This window comes from Hypomesus transpacificus, chromosome 21 (assembly GCF_021917145.1).
Source record: "Hypomesus transpacificus isolate Combined female chromosome 21, fHypTra1, whole genome shotgun sequence".
Taxonomy (NCBI): Eukaryota; Metazoa; Chordata; class Actinopteri; order Osmeriformes; family Osmeridae; genus Hypomesus; species Hypomesus transpacificus.
The window spans coordinates 8,697,281-8,703,883 of record NC_061080.1 but is presented as its reverse complement, the minus strand read 5'-3'; positions in this window follow the sequence as shown (position 1 = coordinate 8,703,883).

The following is a 6,603-nucleotide window of genomic DNA, read 5'->3' as shown; positions in this document are numbered from 1 at the left end:
TTTTAAAAATAATTGACACCATTTTGAAAAAGGTTAAGATTTGTGAGGATTAAGCTATTCTCAGAGTGATTTTCTATCATTTTATTTGAAACCTCCTTGAAAAAGTAAAGGCTGTGGACGTATACCAGACATTAAGATACTCTGGTGTCTGTTTGAGGTTTATATTCCCAAAAATAGTCCCGCATTTTTTTTAATGGTATGGGTTGTTTTCACCCGGTCCCTAACGCGATGCTGCAAAGTAGCGTCTTCCGAAATTGAGACAAATGTCGAATATGAAACTAACTTTACCTCGGTCAATTACATTTATGCATTTAGCAGACGCTTTTATCACACTGTGATACACACTGTTTCGATGTACTTTGTGTAAAATGCTCCCACACCTTAGATGATTTGGGTCGTACTGATTTTTCTGCCTCCGCCATGTGTTTCAGAACAACGTTACTCAACAACGTCTCTCCAAAGGCCTTTCCTCTACCTCCGCGCTCAACTAATTTTTATTTTATTTTTTATACTCAAACATCTCCGCGACTTATTGAGTGGCGTAATAATCGCGCGACACAACGAATCGATAATGAAATTCGTTGCCAACGCTTTTAATAATCGATTTGTTGTTGCAGCCCTACATTGAGCATTCACAGCTTGAACTCGGCAGTAGCCTAGCAGGGAAAAATGAGTTCGACTGATATAGAAGATACATCCACCTACAAGTCCGAGGTCTGGCAGCACTTTAAACAACAAGAGGACGGTAAAAAACGGACAGATAAAACATGAACAGTGTTTAAATACTGTAAAAAAAAAAAAAAATATGATGTTTCCTTTAAAGGGGCAATTGACTGCAAAACCGATTTTACCCAGTCATTGTTGAAAAACGACAGTTCGGAGCGTAAACTGAACATACCGTGAATATCAAAGTCCATTGACACCTCTTTCCTATTCAAATCTCAAAAAGAAAAAATTTGGCTGTAAAACGCTAGCTTTTCAACAAAGCCACCGGTCCTACGTAGGACCGGTGATCGCCCTCTTATTGGCTCTGGTCTGTATCTTTGTCACGCCCCAGAATTTACATCCAGACCAGCCAGAGGTAGCGTCTATCTCCGATACTAGTTTAGCTGCGCGCTGCTCTGTGTAGGCTACTTATAAGGAATTACAAAGAAGAACGTTTTGAATTATAACAAGGATATTGATTATGGACCACGGTCGTAAATGCTGTGTTCCAGGCTGTACAGGGAAGGCTAACACTCACAGTCTTCCCAAGGAGCCAAACATTCAACAGGCATGGCTGCTGTTGTCTATGAGAATATCCCGGCGAAGTTCGACACTCAATCATTCATTTGCTCTGAACATTTCACCCAAGACAGTTTGACAACCTTGGACAATTTCAAGCAGGATATGCTAGGAAGCTGAACTTGGAAAGAGGTGCTATTCCAACCGTATGCTCATTGCAACCGCAAGCTACAAGGACAGTATGATGTTGTGCTAACAGTTATTAGCAATGCTAACGTTTCCTGTATATAGCATACCAGGTAGAATGCTAAATACGTTTCTACACACATCAAATGACTCTAGCTAGACTAGCTGTAGTCGGCATTAGAAGGGAAGCTTCCGAAAAATAGCCAGAAAACGAACTGCAGTCTGGCTTATTGCTAACGCCTGTCTAGATAATCTATTTGAAATAACTGGAGAAAGGCAGGTTTTAGATACAGGATACGTTAGCATTGCTAGTAACTGTTACTAGTAACACCTAGACTGTAGGCATGTAAACAAGTTTAGCTTGCTAGTTAACGCAAGAGCATAGAATGTGTGATAATTTAGCCTAGTTTATTGGCAATGGGGCTAACGTTGATTCATGTTCCTGACTGTGTTTCATTCAAATAAATAACCTGTGTAATGAAAATCTACAATTCACGATGCATGTTTGTCCAGATCTTTGTCATGTTATTTTACAGCAAGATATCTAGAGCTAGCCTAGTTAGCTAACTGAAGCCGAGTAGAATCACAATATGGTTTGGTTGCTAAGCTGTAGCCTAACGTTCTACCCACCTAAGTCAATCCAGTTTGCTTCAACAACAGAAGTGGAAACAAGTAATGTTATCATTTCAAACGATATATAGTCAATCTGTTGAAAACAGTGTTGTGTAGACACAATAGATTTATTTGCGCGTTTTTATTTCAAGTCTCCAACTTCGGTGTTTCAGCGAGTGCTGCTGTTGCCGTGTTGCGTTTTTGCTCCCAGCTTCACTCGTTGATAATCAACCAATCAGCTTGCAGCTTATCTAAATATTAATGAGCATACCATAAAAGGAGAAAAGCTAGTGTTTTTTCCCGGGAACATTTCAGAGGATCTGTCAGAGGGCATAGAACAGCACCCGGGCCATTTTCAACCCAACCAATGTTACATACCCTATTCGGAGACCTTAAGGAACAGTGTGAAATACCCAAAAAACCCAGTCAATTGCCCCTTTAAAACGGTACCACAACAAGAAATTGCAACTGGGTGCGAAAAAGACACTACAAAGCACTCCGACTGGGATAGTATCAAAAGAGACCCTATTAATATTGAGATCCACTTCATACATATTTTTCAACAAACTGTGTCAACAAAGCGCCAAGTGTCTCATATGTATGAAAGTTTGATGATAGACACATCAGATAACACTTTACATATTAAAGAGCAATGCTGCCCTACAAAGGCAAAAGACCGTAACTCGCTGAAGTGTAGAACGGAGAAAAACGACTTCAAAGTTTTTGCACTTTTGAAGTAGTTGACCTGCCAAATATATTTTAGGTAGAACACTGGAAATCTAGCAGTTTGATGTTTTAGTGATTACACATTATCTAAATGAGAAATCTTTGAAATTGTTGATCTTAAACTGCACTTTTGACCCCTATTTTGAAGTTACGATAGACTATAGTATACTACTGTAAGTGGTCATGCCAAGGCAAAATACAGTAACTCCCGTTTCTTCGCTCACTTAGTTGCTTATCACGATATAAACTCTGTATTTTATAAGCCAATGTAACATACACATGGATACCTGTCACAAGACTCACAAGACAAGAGTGTTTTTGATTTAACTGCCATGTTTGACTCATGTTTGGGATGTTTGGTGTTGAATGCCAGCGAGTAGGCTAGGCTAATGCTAGATGTGTTTGTTGTTGTTAGGTTACGTATTAGTTCAATTGAAAAAGTAACTCCATTTGAAAGTTTTTGAGTGCCGCAAAACAAAGGCAAAGAACCGTAAATGATGTTACGGCATTCTGCATTGGCTTTCTAAAGCCAAAGCAGGCTTTTGGAAGTTACGGTGAAGACAACAACCTTATTTTCTCTGAAAAACAGACAAGTTCATTTAAGATATTTGGCCACATGATAAAGCAGACCTTAACTGTTCCGAAAATTTAAAAAAATCATTTTCGACAAAATCGAAGTTACGGTCTTTTGCCTTTGCACGGCAGAATGGGAAATGGAACTTAACACAACTATAGATGATGACTCATGGGAAGATATCTGTACTGCGTGTCACAAGGGGGTTGGTAGTCAGATGTGGAAATAATTTGACTGGAAGGTGAAGATAAGATTCTTTAGGACTCCTCTGAAAGTGTCAATGTTTAAGGATAATGCCACTAATAAATGTTGTAGAAATTGTGGTATGGTTGGGGACCATACACACATATTCTGGGACTGTCCCATGATACAGACATTCTGGAAAGACATCAAGGAATAGTTGGAAAAAACCTTTGAGACTGGAAAATACACAAGAAGAATTGTTGATTAAGGACCAGTGCTATATGTTACACATTTTGTTGATGGTTGCAAAAAAATTAAAATTACTATTAACTGGATGAAGCCTAGCCCTCCTACAATAGCTCAATGGATACAAAAAGTCAGACAGGTCCATACATTGGAAAATATGACTGCTATCCTTCAACTGAAAGTACCTGTATTCAGGGCCAGGTTAAGGTCATAACGTGGTGTATAATTGTATGAAATGTATGATGAAAATTGGTTAGCAATTTCGCCAATCAAATACCAAGAAATAGGTTGCTGCAGTTTGTCTTTCAACTACAGTTGCAAAATCCGCGATGGGACTGAGCTTGAATTGCTTCGGTGACTTTTTGTAGTACAAAATTACTGTAAATCAAAAGTATCTGCAGTCTTTCGACAGACCCTCCAATCATCACGCGGAAGCCCAGCGTCCAGGCCAGCCCACTCCTCTATTCACCCCCAGAGACACTGAGCGTCCGAGGCGGGACATAATCTCAGCATTCATCCAATGACCGTATATTTTCGAAGCACTGAAAAAAAACTGTTCAAAACAGCCCCATTGAAGTCCATGGAAGCTGAGCTTCAACAGGGAAATGCACTGTGACGCTACGGGGATGTATGAGAAGGAAATCAGTCGGTCAAGCTGCTAATATATGTAGCTGATTCTGAAAGAACTCGTCTTCGATATGAACGTGTTCTAACGCATTAAAAATGTTAACACAATAGTAAATATTTGACCATACATTTTTTTTTATTGCAGGGGAAGCTGAGCTTCCCTTGCAGTCTTAAATAAATCGCCACTGATTGTAATACATTGTAACACGCACCCCTAGCCAGCCATAATGTCAAATACATTGGAACATGCAGTCTAGCGTGCACACACACAGCGCAGCGAACACATATTTACAAACAACTCGATTGAACAATTTAATTATCAGGCTGTGGCCGCCTACTGAAAAGAACATAGGCTAGATCAGGGGTGGCCAACCAGTCAGAGACTAAGAGCCATTTTTTTACCTTGTTACTGCAAAGAGCCACATCCTACACACAGGAACACGTGAACATCGCCCCATCCCTTCCTCACTCTCACACACACACACACACACTCACAGCCCTCTGTGACATGCTAGCGTGTAAAAAGGGCTATACAAATACATTTGATTTGACTCACACACAGGAACACACATACATACATACCACACACAGAGACAGACAGACAGAGAGACACAGACCTCTGTTCAGACAGATTTACTGTATATGTCACCAGGGCCGGAGTGCGGCCACTTTTCAGCACAGGAGATTCAGGCCTAAGACCGGCCCACTTTTTTGTATACCAAACAGTGCCGGATGCAGTATGCTTTGACTGGGGGTGCAGTGAATTTTTTTTATATTGATACCATTTTTGAGACTTCTTAACGATCAGTGTTAATCAGGCGGAGCCAGACGTTGTAAACATTCTGGGCTTAGCCCCACAGGACGTATGGGTTTGATGTGATGCAAGATAGGGACTTCCACACTTAATGCCAGGGTGCACAGCGCACAAGGCAACATTTTAGCCATTATTTGAGCTTAAAACAGTTTTTTTAGCTAAATGTAAAATAAACAGAGATGTTTTTCAATTTGTAAAACCTTGTCTTGTGATGCCATCACTCCGGCCCTGCTCCCATCCATCCTCGCTGACATGTATCGTTACAGTAGGGCCCCCCCCGGCCACGCTATCGGTAGCCTATCTGAGAAAACCTTTTCGAAAAGACGATGGACCCAACCAACTCTTTTTGGGAGGGGAGAACTCCCTCACATGGTACAACCCATGCAGAGGCTGAGGTGTCAGAATGCGAAACGTGTGTAGCCTACTTTAACAGAAGATAAGACTAACGTGACAACAAACAACTGTACAACTGTATCTGCTTTTATGCCTGACTTTTCAAAATGATTACCTTGTTCTTGCGAAAGTAAGTCCCTTTTGGAAATTCCTGGTCAATCTTAGCATGGAGTGAGCTGAAGTGGCGCTGAAGATTTGAAGCCTTGAAATGCGCTAATGACGCCTGGCATAAGGCAGAATGGCCATTACGTTCAACAAAAAATATAAACTCTCACAATCTGTTAAAAACGTCCTGTACTCATCTTCATATTTGCGTTTTGCTGAGCATTTTTTCCCTGCCATTTTCAGAGCGAACTTGACACCAATTGTTTACTCAACAACAAGGTTTTCCCTCCCTCCAAGCTCAGCGTGGAGTTTTATGTTGGTCCACACCAAACATGTTTCGCGTGTCTATTTTAGATACAAAGTGCATGTATACAGACGCGATCATGCGAAAATTCACGTCAGACGTGCAGTTGCTTGGGATGAAAATATTGAACTCAACATGAACATTGAACACACATATATAAAAATAAAAAAACACAAATGCAAAATTGATAACAGAAGTCTTTAGTAGGGTCTTTATCAAGCAACATGATTGTTTTAAATTTTGTGGTGCATGAATCAACCAAACGTAATTTTAGCTAGTTTTCGTATCCGTCTTTATTTTCTAGACTACCAATACCATGTTTTGTCCCTTCTGTGGCCACGATCTGGCAACAGTTAGTCTTTTGTGGCTCATGTGACTGAAAACATTTTCAGTTTTTGGCTGACCCTGAAGACGACGTTAGTTAGCAACACAATAGTGGCCTTTTTACAAAACGATAGATGTCAGTCATTGATTAGAGTAGATAAGAACTGTTATTGCATTAAACATTTATGCCCATTAGTTGGGCTTGTGATTGGATGGTACCGTTTTAATACCATAGTACAAGATTAACTTTGGCATAATCAAAACATAAGTTTTAACACATGACTG